This window comes from Meriones unguiculatus, chromosome 2 (assembly GCF_030254825.1).
Source record: "Meriones unguiculatus strain TT.TT164.6M chromosome 2, Bangor_MerUng_6.1, whole genome shotgun sequence".
NCBI classification, from domain to species: Eukaryota; Metazoa; Chordata; class Mammalia; order Rodentia; family Muridae; genus Meriones; species Meriones unguiculatus.
The window spans coordinates 2,582,366-2,600,834 of NC_083350.1; positions in this window are offsets into that span (position 1 = coordinate 2,582,366).

Here is an 18,469-nt window from a genome sequence, read left to right on the forward strand (position 1 = left end):
CAGCTAATCTGAACTCTTTATGTGAAGCAGTTATTGAAATTATTTAATCACCATTTATGTCAACCTCAACAAATTGCAGTAAATGAAGAATATGAATACAGAAATTGTGGTACATTTTCACAATGAAATATTATTCAGCTATTAAAAACAAGGAAGTCATGAAATAATCAGGCAAATGATGGGAACTAGAAAAGATCATTTTGAGTGAGGTAACCCACAAGCAGAAAGAAACACATGTCAGTGACAGTCCACTGCCATGGGCTACATCTGTGCAGGGGTTCTAGGTTATCTCCATGCATGGTACTTGGTTGGAGTATGAGTCTCTGGAAACACCCCTGTGTTCAAATTTTTTGGTTCTGTTGCTCTCCTTGTGGAGCTCCTGTCCTCTCCAGATCTTACTATTTCTCACTTCTTTCATAAGATTCCCTGAACTCTGCATAAGTTCCATACAGCTCTTCATAAGTCTCAGAATCTGCTTTATAGTCTGCAGGGCAGAGCCTTTCAGAGGCCCTCTGTGGCAGGTTCCTAGGTTGTTTCCTGTTTTCTTCTTCTTCTGATGTCCAACCTCTTTGCCTTAGGGATGGGGATTGAGCATTATAGTCAGAGTCCTCCCTCTTGATTAGTTTCTTTAGATGTACATATTTTAGTAGGTTTACCCTATATTATGTCCTTATGAGTGTGTATATACCATGTGTGTCTTTCTGCTCACTCAGGATGATGCTTTCCAGTTCCTACCATTTACCTGCAAATTTCATGATTACCTTGTTTTTTGTTGCTGAATAATATTCCATTGTGTAGATGTACCACAATTTCTGCATCCATTCTTCAGTTGAGGGGCATCTGGGTTGTTTCCAGCTTCTGGCTATTACAAATAAAGCTGCTACAAATATGGCTGAGCAAATGTCCTTACTGTGTACTTGAGCTTTTTTTGTATATATGCCTAGGAGTGGTATGGCTGGATCTTGAGGAAGTGCTATTCCTAGTTGTCTGAGAAAGTGCCAGATTGATTTCCAGAGTGGTTGTACAAGTTTACATTCCCACCAGCAGTGGGGAAGGGTTCCTCTTTCTCCACAACCTCTCCAGCATGTGTTGTCACTTGAGTTTTTCATCCTGGCCATTCTGATGGGTGTAAGGTGAAATCTCATGGTCGTTTTGATTTGCATTTCCCTCATGGCTAATGAGTTTGAGCATTTCTTTAAATGTTTCTCTGCCATTTGATATTCCTTTATCGAGAATCCAGTTTTCAATAAGTCAGTGTTACAGCATCTTTTCAACAGCATGATTTCTTTAGATCCAAGTATGTTCTTTGTTCATTTGTTTGTTTGAATCTACTAAAAGATTATATTGATTGTTTTTAAAAATTTCCATACTCCTTCCTCTTATTTTATATCTCTTGGTTCCAAAATACCTTTACTTGAGATTATCAATGAGTGTATGGAAGACTCTAGAGGCCTTCTCTATCCCAGCTTGTTCCCATGTAATCGAGGCTGAGACCTTTTAAGATTTATAAAAGCTCTAAAGACACAACCCTCTAAGGTAATCTGCTATTTCCCAGCTATATAACTATAATTGTTCCTGCCTGGGCTGCTTCTGTTCCGTCAGGTCAGCTGTCATGGCGTAAGCTCAGGGTGTATGCTGCCCCATGGTAATTTCCTCCTCTCTGGCTTCTTCTCCTGCTTCTACCTCCAGCCTTGTGATCCTCATCGACCGCAAGCATGGGAACCAAAATGTTAACTACTTCTCTTTTCCCACTTACAGGCTTTTAGCTATTTTTATTACCCGACCAACTCAAAATTGGGAAGCCACATTTACACAACATAACTTGGTGTACATGAGAATGCATTTCTGAATAGCAACCAGATCTTGAGGACCAGTAAGTAACAACTGAATACATAGCACCAGACCAACCCTAAAAACTGATATCATGAGGAAATGACAAGGTGCGGAAAGACTATTATGAGAAAGAATGGTTAATATTGATACTATTACTTTTATTTTTTAAAAACTGTGCTTTTTTCCTATTTTTCTTTTTTAACTTTTATTAATTAATTAATTAATTTATAATTTATTTTGTATCCCCACTGCAGCCCCCTCCCTCATCTCCTCTCAGTCCCACCCACTCTCCCACTTCAGCCCCTGTGCCCTTTCCCCTGGTCCCCTTCTATCTGACCTTAGCTCATCAAGGCTGGCTGCATCATCTTCCTCTATGGTTTTACAAGGCTGCACCTTCCAGGGAAAGGCAATCAAAGAGCTGGCCACTGAGTTCATGTCAGAGACAGCCCTTGTAACCCTTACTAGGGAACCCTCTTGGAATCTAAGGAACCTATGGGCTTCCTTTTAACATTGGGCCTAGGTCCTCTCCATGCATGGTCCTTGATGGTATATCAGTCTCTGCAGGACCCCTGGGCCCAGGTATTTTGGTTCTGTTGCCCTCCTTATGGAGCTCCTGCCCCTCAAGGTCTTTCTATCTCTCTCTTCTTTCATAAGGTAGAATGGTGGGAACTAGAAAAGATCATTCTGAGTGAGGTAACCCAGAAGCAGAAAGACACACATGGTATATATTCACTGATAAGTGGATGTTAGCCATATAATATAGGCTAAACATACTAAAATATATAGTCCTAAAGAAGCTAAACAAGGAAGACCGAAGGGAAGATGCTTAACCCTCATTCAGAAGAAAAAACAGGATAGACATCTGAAGTAGGAGAAGATAAGGAACAGGACAGGAGCCTTCCACACAAGGACTCTGAAAAACTATACCCCAAAATTGTACTTATAAAAATAATAATTTTCATTGAAATCCCAAATAAATACAATAATTGTACTAAAAAATCATATTATATGAGTAATGTGTTTTGATTTTATTACTATTCAACCTACTCTGTGATAACCTAGTAGGTAGGAGCTATGGTCAGGGATTTCAAGGTAGGCATTGCTATTAAACAGCAGGAAATATTGTGATAAATACTATTTTTCTACATTGGTCTGCACCATGTCTTTTGTGTACATATTATGGCTTCCAGTTTATTTATTTATTTTTAAAATTTTTTATACTTTATTCACTTTGTATCCCCCCATAAGCCCCTCCCTCCTCCCTTCCCAATCCCACCCTCCCCAAGTCCACTGATAGGAGAGGTCCTCCTCTCCTTCCTTCTGATCTTAGTCTATCAGATCTCATCAGGAGTGGCTGCATTGTCATCTTCTGTGGCCTGGTAAGACTGCTCTCCCCTCAGGGGAAGTGATCAAAGAGCAGGTCTATCAGATTGTGTTGGAGGCAGTCCATCTTCCCATTACTACGTAATGTTTATGAGATTCTTGAGTATGTAAGCAAGTGGGTCTCTGTTTCTTATGCCTTCTCTGACTCCTTTCCTTCAGTTTTGACATTAGTTTTTGTTTTCTTATGTTTTTCTTTGTTATAGGTTACTATTATCCATTAGATTTCTTTTTTTTTTTTTCTTCTAATGAGAGGCAGAAAGGGAGTTGATATTGGTGGGAGGGGATGTAAGGAGAATATGGGAGGAGTACAACGAGGGGAAACTGTAACACAACATATTATGTGAGAAAAAATATTTTTAATCAGAGGAAAAGATCATTTCTTTCTCTGGTGTGCTTCAGTCTCCAACTGTGATTTCTCTTAGAATAAAGCATGCTGGGAAAAATCAGGAACTTCTCAGGTCAAAGGACTGATCCTGTCCAAGTGAAATGTTATCAAGTTCTGGATGTGTTGATGTTATACCTAGATGACAAGACCCCCAAGAGGCCACCAGGGACACAAGTCTGATGCAAACACAAGAGGGCTTTAGTCAAGCTCGAGCTTGGGCTGACAGTCGTCCCTGATGCAGCAGTTCAGAAAAGAGTGGCCTTGAGTCTCTGGAAGGCAGACTTTTTAAAAGGAAAAGTCTCAAGAGGAGAATTCCAACAGAATTAGGTAAAACTGGGTAAGAGTTCAGCGAGCTGATTGGTCCGAGCTATCTGTCAAACTACAAGATACCTGTAAAACCTCTGGTTCTGATTGCTGTTATCTATTAACATATTCTGTGGTATTCATGATAGCCTGCTAGGTGCAGGACCCATTAACACATTCTGTGGTATTTATGACAGCCTGCGGGGTAGAGAGCCGGATGGTTTTTCTCTGAACCCAAAAGTGGGAGGCCAAGTCAATCTAAGGACAGTCAATTTAAGATAGAGTCTGAGAAACAAAATGGAGTTAGCCCTGCTTTCTTCAATTCCTTCATTCCCCCTTTTTCTGGTAACTATGGAGGCCAATCTTGGGCTCCTTAGCTAATGTCAGGGAACCCTTTTTGCCAAACAACAGATTCCACCAGGGAATCTGGTAAGAACCCCAAATCAACACAACACTTAGTGGCACTTCCTGTCTCCATGGGAGCGACCTACTTTCTTCTAGGCTTTTCAAACAGACTTGGGGTTGTCATTTAAAAAAGAAAATCGTGGGGGGATCCAAGATGATGGTGATCAGCACACACCATTTATGAAAGGCTGAGGATTTGAAACTCTGAAATTGGTGAGTGAGGGACAACTGAAATCGGAAAATCGACATTGTGGCTCCCTGAAGGAGGACACCACAGGAGCAGAGAACTTTTTCATTCAGGTCAGACGCAGACTTCTCTGTGAACGGAAAGGGACACTTTCCTTCTTCGGGCCTCCCTCTCCCTCGGAGGAGCAGAGCCACAGCGCCAGTGGCACAGATCTTGCTGCCTGAGAACCGAGACAGCAGAGGCAGGAATACTAGCACCTCAGCTTCAGCAGCCAGCATCACCGCTTCCGAGCCTGAGATCCATGATATAATCCTGCCTGGGTCCCACGCCTGCAAGTGGCCGGCCTTACCAACTAACTCCACAGAGCCTGATTGTATGAGCCACTCAGTCCCTCAGTGACTGTGCAGCCACCAAAGTCCTGTAGACCTGCAAAACCGCCAGGGGCACTAAGTGCCCAGCCACTGTAGAAGCTACACAAGACTTCCCGGCAGGCACCTACACACCCCAGTTCTGCGGCTGCAACACCACTGAGCTGTCTGAGCACACATTTGGCTCACCAGGTCCAAACCTGCCAGGAGAGAACAGGAGGAACTCCTGTGCATTTCGATTTGACCTGCTAGAGAGTGAGTGTGCCCCCAAGTGCGTGCAGAAACCCAGATCCAGGGTGCTTCTAAGCTAGCAGCCAGACATCAGAAATCCTCCCCCACATCCACTGTGGGAAATAGAAGGTTTCTTGGGACAAGGAAACCCGGGCTCTGTGGAGCTACCAGCGGAATTTAGGCAAACAACTCCTAGAGCTCACTTAGAGATGAAAACCAGTAGCCTATAGGCCACTGAGGTACTCAGAGAATTGGCCCACACCATCATCACCAGCTCATGCTGGTGATAACTTCAGCTCCCTCAACCCCTTCAGTGACTACAAAGCACCCCTCCCTCACTGAAGGCCTCTCCATTCGCTAGCACCCTGTCCCTCAGGTAAAACTTGCACACATGCACATGTTCGACTGCATTCGTCCTTCTGCACCCATGGACTTCCCTCCCACAGGTAGAGCTGAAGCTCCTCGTTCTGCACCCATGGACTTCCCTCCCACCGGTAGAGCTGAAGCACCAATGCACACGCTGAAATCATTGCACCTCTCCCCTCTCCCTGAAGAATTCTCCAGAAGCCAGAGAAAGACGGTACCAATCTGAACTGCAGAACTCAAGAACAAACAGTGGAGGTTACAGTTAAGCAAATGGCCAGAGGTAGGCAAAAGAACACACCCAACACAAATCAGGAAGTCATGGCTTCACCAGCAACTCCCAAAATCAATGGATACTCCAATTCATTGGAAACACAGGAAAATGACCTTAAATATATGCTTATCCAGTTATTGAAGTCACATAAAGAGGAAACAAACAAATCTATCAAAGAATTGACCTCCCAGGTCGAGGCTAAGAAATGAGAAATGAACAAAGTTCTCAAAGAAACACAGGCAAATATAGCCAAACAAATAGAGGGACAAGTACAGGCAAAATTAGTGGCATATGGAGAAGAAACAAAAAAATAGAGGCCATCAAATAGAGACAAGAGGCCACATTCAAACAGATGAAGGAAATCGTGCAAGACGTATAAATAGAATTAGAATCAATAAAGAAAACACAAACAGAGGAAACCCTTGAGCTGGAGAACTTAGAGAAAAGATCAGGAACCGCAAAAGTTAGCATCACCAACAGAATATAAGAGATGGAAGAGAGACTCTCTGGTGCTGAAGATATATCTGCAGAAATTAATACTTCTCTCAAAGTAAAAGTAAAATTGGAAAAGTCCCAAACACAAACATCCAAGAAATCAAAGACTCTATTATCTAATAATAATATGAATTGATGAAAAAGAAGATTCCTGTCTCCAAGGTACAAAAAATATCTTCAAGAAAATCATAGAAGAAAATTTCCTCAACTTTAAGAAAGAGATGTCCATAAACATACAAGAGGCCTACAGAACAACAAACAGACTAGACCAGAAAAGAAAATCCTCACATCACATCGTTGTCAAAACACTAAATATACAAAACAAAGATAATATATTAAATGCAGCAAGGGAAAAAGGCCAAGTAACTTATAAAGGTAGAACTATCAGAATCACACCAGATTTCTCATCAGAAAACTATGAAAGCCAGAAGGGCCTGGGCAGAGGTCATGCAGACTTTACAGGAGCACAGATGCCAACCCAAACTACTATACCCAACAAAGCTTTCAATCAACATAGATGGAAAAAAAACAAAATATTCCATGACAAAACTAAATTTAAGCAATTTCTACACAGCAAAACAGCCGTATAGAAGTTACTAGAAAGAAAACTGCAATCCAACGAAAACAATTATATCCAAGAAAACAGAGAATACAGATAATGTCTGTACAAAAAGTAAAAGAAAACAAGCAATCAATCACAGCAAGAGCACCGACTCCACAATAAAAAGAACTAACGTTCATTGGTCACTATTAGCTATCAACATCAATGGACTCAACTCTCCAATAAAAAGACACAGACTAACAGATGGGTGCGGAAACAGGAGCCAACATTCTACTATATGCAAGAAATGCACATTTGCAACAAAGATAAACACTACCTCAGAATAAAAAGCTGGAAAAATGTTTTTCAAGCAAATGGACCCAGAAAACAAGCTGGGGTAGCTATCCTAATATCTAATAAAATAGACTTTCAACCAAAATTAATTAAAAAAGATGAGGAGGGGCACTATATTCTCATCAAAGGAAAAATTCACCAAGAAGACATCACAATTCTGAACATCTATGCCTCAAATATAACAGTGCCTACATTTGTAGAGGGAACAGTATTAAAACTTAAATCACACATCGTTCCCAACACCTTAATAGTGAGATACTTTAACACCCCACTCTCGCCAAAGGACAGATCATCTAGACAGAAGCAAAATAGGGAAATAAAGGCACTTACAGAAGCACTAATTCAAATGGACTTAACAGATGTCTACAGAACTTTCCACCCAAGCTCAAAAGAGTATACCTCCTTTTCAGCACTTCATGGAACCTTCTCCAAAATAGACAATACAGTTGGTCACAAAGCAAGCCTCAACAGATACAAGAAAATTGAAATAATCATCTGTATTCTATCTGACTACCATGGACTAAAGCTGGACCTCAACAACAATAGAAATAACATAAAGCCTACACACACATGGAAACTGAACAACTTGCTGCTCAATGACAGCTGGGTTAAGGAAGAAATAGAAAAAGAAATTAAAGATTTCCTAGAATTCAATGAAAATGAAGGTACAACATGCCCTAACTTATGTGACACAATGAAAGCAGTGCTCAGAGGAAAATTCATAGCACTAAGTGCCTTCAAAAGAAATTTGAAACATCTCATACAAGCAACTTAATGGCCCAACTGAAAGCCCTACGGAAAAAAAAAAAAAAAAAAAAGAAGCAAATACATCCAAAAGGAACAGACAGCTGGAAATAATCAAACTCAGGACTGAAATCAATCAATTAGAAACAAATAAAACAATTCAAAGAATCAATGAAACCAAGAGCTGGTTCTTTGAGAAAATCAACAATACAGGCAAACCCTTAGCCAAACTAACTAAAAGGCAGAGAGAAACTATTGAAATCAGCAAAATCAGAAATGAAAAGGGGGACATAACCACAGACACTGAGGAAATCCAAACAATCATCACATCGTACTACAAAAGCCTGTATGCCACAAAATTTGAAAATCTAAAAGAAATGGATACTTGATAGATTCCATCTACCAACATTAAGTCAAGATCAGGTAGAAAGATTGAATAGCCATATATTTCCCAAGAAAATTGAAAGTCATCAACATTCTTCCTTCCAAAAAAATGCCTGGACCAGATGGTTTTAGGGCAGAATTCTACCAGACCTTCAAAGAAGTGTTAATAACAATTCTCTTCAAACTATTCCACAAAATGGAAACAAAAGGAACTTTATCAAACTGATTCTATGAAGCCACAGTCACCCTGATAACTAAACCACACAAAGACCCAACAAAAAAGAGAACTTCATACATATCTCTCTTATGAACACTGATGCAAAAATACTCAATAAAATACTTGCAAACCAAATCCAAGAACACATAAAAGATATCATTCACCATGACCAAATAGGCTTCCTCCTAGGCATGCAAGGGATGTAGCCCATGATAGCTCAGTATCCAAGTGGGTTTCCCTAGTAAGGGTAACAGGATCTATTTCTGACATCAACTCAAAGACTGGCTCATTTACTTACCCCTACCCCTGAGGGAGGAACAGTCTTGCTAGGCCACAGAGGGAGACATGGAAGCCAGTCCTGAAGATATCTGATAAGCTAGGGTCTATTGGAAGAGGAGGAGGACCTCCCCTAGCAGTGGACTTGGAAAGGGGCATTGAGGAGATGAGGGAGGGAGGGTGGGTTTGGGAAGGAATGAGGGAGGGGGCTATGGCTGGGATACAAAGTAAATAACCTGTGATTAATATAAATTAAAGAAAAAATTAAAAATTATACTTGGAAACCCACGTCCCTCACAGTGCTATTGGGGAGCCCTGTTCCACTGGGATCTGGGATGTCTCCCTCACAGTGCTGTTGGGGAGCCCTGTCCCACCAGAATCTGGGACGTCTCCCTCACAGTGCTGTTGGGGAGCCCTGTCCCACCAGGATCTGGGACGTCTCCCTCACAGTGCTGTTGGGGAGCCCTGTCCCACCAGGATCTGGGACGTCTCCCTCACAGTGCTGTTGGGGAGCCCTGTCCCACCAGGATCTGGGACGTCTCCCTCACAGTGCTGTTGGGGAGCCCTGTCCCACCAGGATCTGGGACGTCTCCCTCACAGTGCTGTTGGGGAGCCCTGTCCCACCAGGATCTGGGACGTCTTCCATATCCCCATGGCCGCAGTCTGCCAACTCAGAGGCTGGTGTACTATCTATGTGACTGCTCCCTGGCCACCCACTGCATACCACCCTGAGATCTCAAAAATACACACAAAGACTGGCAGGACAGAGACAGAGAGCTTGGCCAAGACAAAAGCACTTACCCATGGCTCTGATCCTCCTGTTTAGGAGTCCTAGAGGTCTTGGGGATCCCAGTGAGTCCCTAAGTATGTTGTGCCCGATTCACAAGACCCCAAAAGACTGCCAAGAGTCCGTTGACAGTAGAGTGCCCAGAGGTCAGGGTAGGTGGGTGATTTAAAGGTCCCAGTCCCTCCATAGCCCAAATCAGTGGAATTCCTGCCTGGCAAGCATCTATTGATTGAAACACAAAAGGGGATATTGCATTTTAAACTGCTTGGCTATAGGAAGACTCCAAAGCCATTAATGGTCTGGCTTCCCTTGTTTGGTTGTCCTAGAGGAGAGGAGCATTCTGGGCAGGTTTCCTAGCAACTGTATGGACAGGAAAAGAATGCAGTAAAGCTGCTTTCTCCCCAAAGGTGGCTGGACATGTTTCAACCTGTCTGGCCTTTGTCCAGGCTTGTGCTTTAAACTTTAAAATAATAACTCAACAAACAAACAAACTAACTAACTAACTAATTTTTAATTCTTTGGTCTCTCATTGACATACACACACAAAAAAAAAAAAATCAGAAAATCTTTTAAGTCCTAATTGTCCTGTTACTTGTAAATGTTTTTATTTCCTCAGATGAGGGGATAAGATGAGAGCCATACACAAGCTGCAGTAATACATGGCTTGGGCCGAACCCAGAGCATTCCTATCTAACTTTCCCTAGGCCTAGGCCTGAAGCTTCAAGCCTCCATTTAATCAAATCTTCTGTAAAGCCAGAATCTTCAGCTTCCAGCCTGTGTCTGTTAACCTAGGCCTAGAGTGCTTTCGGCCTCTGAGACTTACTGCTAAATAAGCTCACCCTTTCTAGCTCTTTCTAAACTCTGTCTGGCTTTTTCAGCTCAGCTGTTCTGGGTCAAACTCCTCTCCATGCTGACTGATTCAAACGGGCTTCTCCAACATTCTCACTGAATTGCTCTCCTTGGAAAAACTGCACTGACTGCTTTGACTTCGAGAACTGATTGAAACTGACCAGAACTGCACAAACTCAATTGAAGTACATTGCATTCAAGTGGAGAGTTCCAAACTCAGCTCTGCTCCTTTCTCTCCCTGCACTGTACTTAAGTAGCCTCTCTTTCTATTTGTTCTTATGAGAGTTGCTCATATCCTTCCTCTGAGTCATTCTTCCAAATCCTTCTCTGATTCCTCTTTTGTCTGTCCCTCAATTGTTTGCGATTGAAGGTGTGTGTTCAGGCATGTCTCTATTTCAGTGGGATCACACAGACCAATGTCTTGGATACATACCAGAGTAGCCATGTTGCTGGATTAAAATTCCACTAAAATTGCTATTTAAATAAACAACGAAACCTTCTTTCTTGCCTGACAACTTGACTTGCACTCTTAGAACCCAAGTGAATGAAGAGAACCAATGCTCCCAAGTTTTCTTCTGATTTCTACATGCATACCATAGCACAAAGCCAACAAATGAATGGAATTAAATTTTAAAAACCAAAATCAAACGGGACATAATTAAGGCTTTTTTAAAAAGAGTTTTAAATTGTCAAGTTATGACAATTCTCTTATGGAGAAGACTACCTTATTAAGGAAATAAAAATAGATCTGTGACATGGGAAATTTGTACCTGCACAAACAGGCATTTTCTGTGGTCGAGGGAGAAGACAAACAGGAGAGGAGCCCAGATCTTGGCACTCTCCTCGTTCATCTGAATGTTTTGCTTTTACCTGACATCTGCCTTACTCAGCACTACACGTCAGTAATTACTGTATTTCTTCTCCCACTGATAACTCTTTCCTAAGCTTCCACTTGGATCCACTTGGATCATCTTATGTGCGATGTTGATGCTGGATTTCGGATAAGCCTTTCCCATGAATTCTGACCTATAAATTGTCAGTTATTGGGAACTGAAACTTTTATTTGATTAGGGAACTAGAACTTAAAATCATTTTTGATAACCACCTTTCACCCTCCATGGAATTTCTAATTATTTTTTATCCTAATTATTTTATTTTTATTATTAGTTACATTTTATTAACTCTGTATCCCAGCTGTATCCCGCTCCCTTATTCCCTCCCAATCTCACCCTCCCTTCCTCGTCTCCTCCCTGCCCATTTCCAAGTCCACTAATTTAGGAGGACCTTCTCCCTTTCATCTGACCCTGTTTTATCAGGTATCTTCAGGACTGGCTGCAAAGCCCTCCTCTGTGGCCTAACAGGACTGCTCCTCCCTTAGGGGGTGGGGAGGCCAAAGAGCCAGTCATTGAGTTCCTGTTAGAAATAGTCCTTGTTCCCCTCACTTTGGGAAACCAATTGGTTACTGAGCTACCACAGGCTACATCTGAGCAGAGGTTCTAGGTTATATCCATACATGGTCCTTGGTGGAGTTTCCATCTCAGAAAAGATCCCTGTGCCCAGATATATTTGGTCCTTGTGGAGCTCCTATTCTGAGTGAGGTATCCCAGAAGGAGAAAGACACACATGGTATATACTCACTTATATAAACCTATAAGATATAATAAACATAATGAAATCTATACACCTGAAGAAGATAAACAAGAAAGAAGACCTGGGGTAAGATGATCAATCCTCACTTAGAAAGACAAATGGGATGGGCATTGGACATACGAGCAAACAAGTAATAGGACAGAAGCCTACCACAGAAGGCCTCTGAAAGACTACCGAGCAGTGTATCAAAGCAGATACTAAGACTTATAACCAAAGCTTCGGCAGAGTGCAGGGAATCATATGAGAGAAGGGGGAGTTAGTATGATGTGGAATTTCTAATTATTAAGATCATGTTTTGAGCTCTAGTTTTGGAAGATGTACAAAATATGCTCATAATTCACCCATCCTACCAATATAACCATTTTTAAGACACCTTGCTTCTTACCTTTACTTGCTTAATTACTTAATTTCTGTTAACTTTTTTGTTCCTACATTGGTAAATTTCAAAATGGGAGCCTTGGTAATAATTTTACAAAGTAAGTTGGTAGCATAGTATGTGCAATATTTTTCTGTTAGTACAATCTTCAACACAGAAAATGTCTCAGGAAGCGTTCATGATTTAAACTGGAATGTTGAAGGAGAAAGGTGATCAAGTTCAGAGCTCAAAGCTGGAAGAAAACAAGACTACAGGGTGTCTTACTTAGGACAGTACTATTCAGGTCCTGACTGGGATTTTCTCCAGCATGGCAGCATGCACAAGTTCATTTCTCCCAAAAATCTGTCAGGATTTCTCTCTCCCAGTACCAAAACAGAGATTGGATTCTTACAAGCCAGTGTTCTCCCCACAGTCATGACAGTCCTTTCCCAGGGATGTGCCAGCTGGCCGGCATGCTTCTCAAAGAAGGAATTTGCCAGAGTGTAAGCACCTGGGCACTGAAATCTCTTTCATAGTGACAGGTGGGCACTATTATTCTACCAATGCTAGGCAAATGGCAGGTGCAGGGGAAAGGATCTAATGTTAGGCTATTGCTGAAATAAATTAGAATTACTAACCTCAAAGGAATGAACTTCTTGTGTGAGAAAATCCTTATTTTAAAAAATGTCACGTGGCTACACACCTATCTAAATGACTAAAGTGAAAATGCCAGTACCAAGTGCTGTGGAGAAATGGCTGTATTCAGGGACTTCCAGTGCAGATGTGATATAGCACCACTGCCCAGGCGACTCTTAGAGCCCTGACAGCTATGGCAACTGCACTCTTGGGCCTTTATCCCAAAGAAATGAAAACTCACGCCCACATACACATCTGCATATGAATGCTCAGAGCAGCTGTCTTTTTAGAACCCACATGGGAAGGCATAGAGGACTGCCTCCATGAGTGAGTGTAAACAGGCTGTGGTGATTCACAACAGCCATTGCCACTCTGCAATAGGAAGAAACGGAATCCAGTAGTGCAGGCGGACACCTGCCATCCTTGCTGGCTGAGACAGGAGAATTGTCACGAGTGTGACACCTGTCTACAACACACAGTGAGGTCCTGGCTAGTTTATGACTGTAGAATAAGAGACTTTTGTCCCTCCTGAAAATGAAAAAGAATGCACTATTGACACATGCACTGTACTATCTTGTGTCTCTCAGAAAAACTATGCTGTTAAAATAAAAGCCAGCCTAAAAATTTAAAGTTATATATGATTCTTTTTATACAATTTATTTAGTTTAAAACACACGTGTATGGGTATATATCTACATGCATGTGTATGTACCACATGCAGGTACCCTTGGATGGAGGAAGGGGTGTTTGATTGCCTGGAAGTGGAGTTACAGATGGTTTTAAGCCACTATATGGGTGCTGAGTACAGAATCCAGGTGCTATCAATGTGTTTTGATTCTGTCCCTATATAAAATTCTCATTTTGATAAAATTTTATAGAAAAGAGATGGGTGGTGAAGAGTGGTAAAAACGTAGTTGACGAGCTGGAAAAGGCCACTGACCGTAATTCTCAGCAGACAGGCTTTTCCGATCTTGGCTGTGGTGGTGAGCATATACACACGTGTATGATTATACTGCATAGTGCTAGACAGTTGTGTAGATTTGAAAATAGCACAATAAAGCTGGAAGATATGAATGAGGACATCATTCAGCTGTGACATCGCGCTATTCCCTTGATTGCTGTTAATTGAAGTTGTCCCAGGAAACAGCCAAACAAGACCACACAGAACTATTTTTCCAAAATCCCTTAATAGCAACACAACATTTAAAAAATGAAATTAACACAACAAAGGACATCAAACCTAAGTAATGATTTTAAAAAAGGAAAAATCGTAAGTGATTTCTCTTTCCTCTCAGAGTAAACGGTTGCTGCTAAGTAACAAGCTTCTGTAGCCCCTTCATAGCTGATCACTTGTTTACACAATCCAGAACACAAGGCTTTGCTCTTCCTCAAACCTGCTAAAAGACTGTTTCCAATTTCTGCTATTACAAATAAAGCTGCTATGAACATGGCTGAGCAAATGTCCTTGTTGTGTACTTGAGCAGTTATTGGATATAAGCTTAGGAGTGTTATAGCTGGATCTTTAGGAAGAACTATCCCTAATTGTCTGAGAAAGCGCTAGGTTGATTTCCAAAGTGGTTATACAAGTTTACATTCAGAACAGCAATGGAGGAGGGTTCCTCTTTCTCAACAACCTCTCTAGCATGAGGTTTTGATCTTAGCCATTCTGATGGGTGTAAGGTGAAATCTCAGGGTCATTTTGATTTGCATTTCTTTTTTTTTTTTTTCGTTCAAAAATGTTTTAATCTAATGTCTTGTATGCTAATGACAAAACTGCAATAAAATAAGTAAAAGGGAACATATATCCAAGTAACAGAATCATGGCTGAAGACAGGGAATACTGACCACTCCACTGTACTCTTGACACGTTTACATATGTGGATTCATTTCACACAAGCACATATCACCCATATTTATGCCACTAACAATACGGACATCTATACAGTCTGCCCTCGATAACTGCAGGCAGCACCCACAGGGTTAAGTGACTAAAGATCAAAAGTATTTTATAAAAGTTGTGCTTGTGCTGAATATGTATAGACATTTTTTGCCATTACTTCTTTTTTTTCTTTTTTTTTCAATGCAGTTTAAATCTCTTTTTTTTCCATCTGCAACATTTTAAAAATTTATTCATTTTTTTATTAATTACAGTTTATTCACTTTGTATCCCAGCTGTAGCGCCTTCCTCTTATCTTCCCTATCTTCTTCTCCCTTCCTCTTTTCCACCCATGCCCCTACCCCAGTCGACTGATAGGGGAGGACCTCCCTCCTTCTATCTGATCCTAGTATATCAGGGCCAATCAGGAGTAGCTGCATTGTCTTCCTCTGTAAGTGTTTCTCTGCCATTCAATATTCCTCTGTTGAGAATTCTCTATTTAGCTCTGTCCCCCATTTTTTAATTGGATTACTTGATTTGTTGCTTTTTCATTTCTTGAGTTCTTTATATATTCTGGATATTAGCCCTCTGTGGATATAGGGTTGGTGAAGACCCTTTCCCAGTCTGTAGCCTGTCATTTTGTTCTAATGAGAGTGTCTTTGCTGTATAGAAGCCTTTTGGTTTCAGAAGGTCCCATATATTGATTGTTGATTTTAGAGCCTGTGCTCTTGGTGTTCTGGTCAGGAAGTTGTCTCCTATGCCAATGAGTTCAAGGTTCTTCCCCACGTTTTCTTCTAACAGATCTAATTTTCTGGTTTTATGTTGAGGTCTTTGATCCACTTGGATTTTAGTTTTGTGCAGGGTGATAAATATGGATCTATTTGCATTTTTCTACATGTAGACATGCAATTAGACCAGCACCATTTGTTGAAGATGATCTTTTTTTCCATTGTATGGTTTCAGTCTCTTTGTAAAAAATCAAGTATCCATAGGTGTTTGGAATTATTTCTGAGTCTTCTATTTGATTCCATTGATCCACCATTCTGTTTCTATGCCAGTACCATGCGGTTTTTATTGCCATTGCTCTGAAGTACAGCTTGAAATCAGGGAGGAAGATACCTCCAGACTATCTGTTGTTGAATAGTATCGTTTTGGCAATTCTGGATTTTTTTTTCCGTGTGAAATTGAGAATTGTTCTTTCAAGTTCTGTAAAGAATTGTGTTGGTATTTTGATGGGAATTGCATTGAATCTGTAGATTGCTTTTGGCAGGATGGCCATTTTCACTATGTTAATTCTACTGTTCCATGAGCATGGGAGATTTTTCCATTTTCTGATATCTTCCTCAATTTCTTCAGAGACTTGAAGTTTCTTCAAACAGGACTTTTATTTGGCTGGTTAGAGTCACACCAAGGTACTTTATGTTATTTGTGGCTATTGTGAAGGGTGAAGTGTCCCTAATTGCTTTCTCATCCCTTTTGTCTTTCGTATACAGGAGGGCTACTGAATTTTTTTTTTGAGTTAATTTTGTGTCCAGCCACTTTGCTGAAGGTGTCTATCAGCTGAAGGAGTTCTTTCGTTGAATTTTTGGGGTAACTCATGAATACTATCACAATCCAGATGTCCCTCAACTGAGGAATGGATACAGAAATTACATTTACACAATAAAATAATACTCAGCAATTAAAAACAAGGAAGTCATGACATTTGCAGGGAAATGGTGGGAACTAGAAAAGATCATCCTGAGTGAGGTTCCCAGAAGCAGAAAGACACACATGGTATATACTCACTTATAAGTGGACATTAGACATATAATGTAGGATAAAGAGGAAAGGAAAAAGATCCCCAGATAAAGCCAGAGGTTGGAAACGGGGGATATTTAGACTACTTCCTGCTGATTAGAGGCATGAAGCTCATTGGAGGAAGTTTGATCTTTATCATCTGACTTCTTCTTGTTGTTGTTTCTTCAGAAGTGCATGGCTCCTTAATAAACCACATCGAACAGAAAGCAACCACTAACCACCTAAGCAAAGACCCTGACCCTCCCCACTTCTCCTCTCAGGGCTCTAGCATTTATAGGCCCTCTGAAAAATTCCCAGAATTCCAAATATCACACAAATCACAAAAACTATCTGCAACTGCCACAGTTGCATCTCTACTAGAGCAGGAGGCAAATCAGAGTCAGCAGCTGCAAAACTGCCTCACAGCCCAACATGTGGGATTAAAACAAAAACACATCCCATAAAATTTCTGTGTCTTTTCAAAGAAACCGAAACTCTGGAATTCTCTCTACATTTTCTACTTTTTGTTTTAAGCTCTTAGTTAAGCTGTGTGGTTAGTTAAGCTGTGTGTAGCAGGAAATTATAAACAGAGACATTTTCAATGAAATAAACACTTTTCGGATCAGTGGCCAAGGTTTTCAGGAAACCTCTCTTGCTCTGTGCTAAGCTTCATAAGTTTTGATGGTATCTACAGCTTTTCATTTCCTGTGGAAATATAAACAAAACTGTGATACCAATGCAAAACTTTTGTGTGTTTCCATTCTGGTGTTAACACATCCTTAGATTATACAGAATGATTTAATTCAAATGGATTGCACTTTTTGCCTTGGAGCCTCAAGCTAGCCCCCCAACGCCATTTCCTCTCGGTGAGATATCTCTCTTGGACCTACACTCATTGGTTCAAAGGGAACCCTTGCCACATTGCCTGTGGTGGGTGCAATGCATTTGAGCTCCCTGGAGATGGCTGTCTTGCTCAGCTGCACTGGGTATACCTTGGAGGATACATCCCAAGGGCTTTGTCTCCAGAGTGCTGCTTTCTGTGCTGAACCTTTTCATGTTTCTCATTGCTGTCCTCTTCATATATCTGGCATGGTGTGATTGGGCATGTGGAGGCCCTCACTGCTTACAGACTGGTGTGATTGTTTCCTGGGTGACAAACCACTCGTTTGGGCAACTTTTATGCAAATCAATATAAAGATGAACTTTCACAAAGTAATAGTGTTTAGGTGAATTAATGATGTGCAGAATTCCCAGTCAGATTTAAATAGTTATTGAAAGTTGGGTTAAGATGTTTTTGTCAGTAGCTCTGATGTAGAAAATACTGAGAAACTATTTAAAGTTCAGAAAGGAAGACTCTTAATAGTTGATCTAGGGACTTTTTGAGGTTAGGGAACAGAAAACAATAGCACAAATTAGCACTAGCTGATGTGACTCTCTCAATGAAGCTAGGCTTATGATAATTGATTTCTTTTTTTTTAATTTTATTTTTTCTTATCAGTTACATTTTATTAACTCTGTATCCCAGCCGTGTCCCGATCCCTCGATAATTGATTTCTTATACCCATTTTTTCCCTCAGCTTCCTGAAATGAGTTAATGATTTAGAGTAGATGAATGCCTTGAAGATTTAAAGTAGAAATGACTGATTGTTTTTTATATAAAAGTTTAGTTTTGTGAATATTTTAAATTTTTATAGGATTACTTTTTAAGATAATTGATAATTGATTCCTTCTTTGTATCCTGCCAGGAAAGAGAAACTGCCAAAAAACAAAACAAAACAAATCAAAACAAAACAA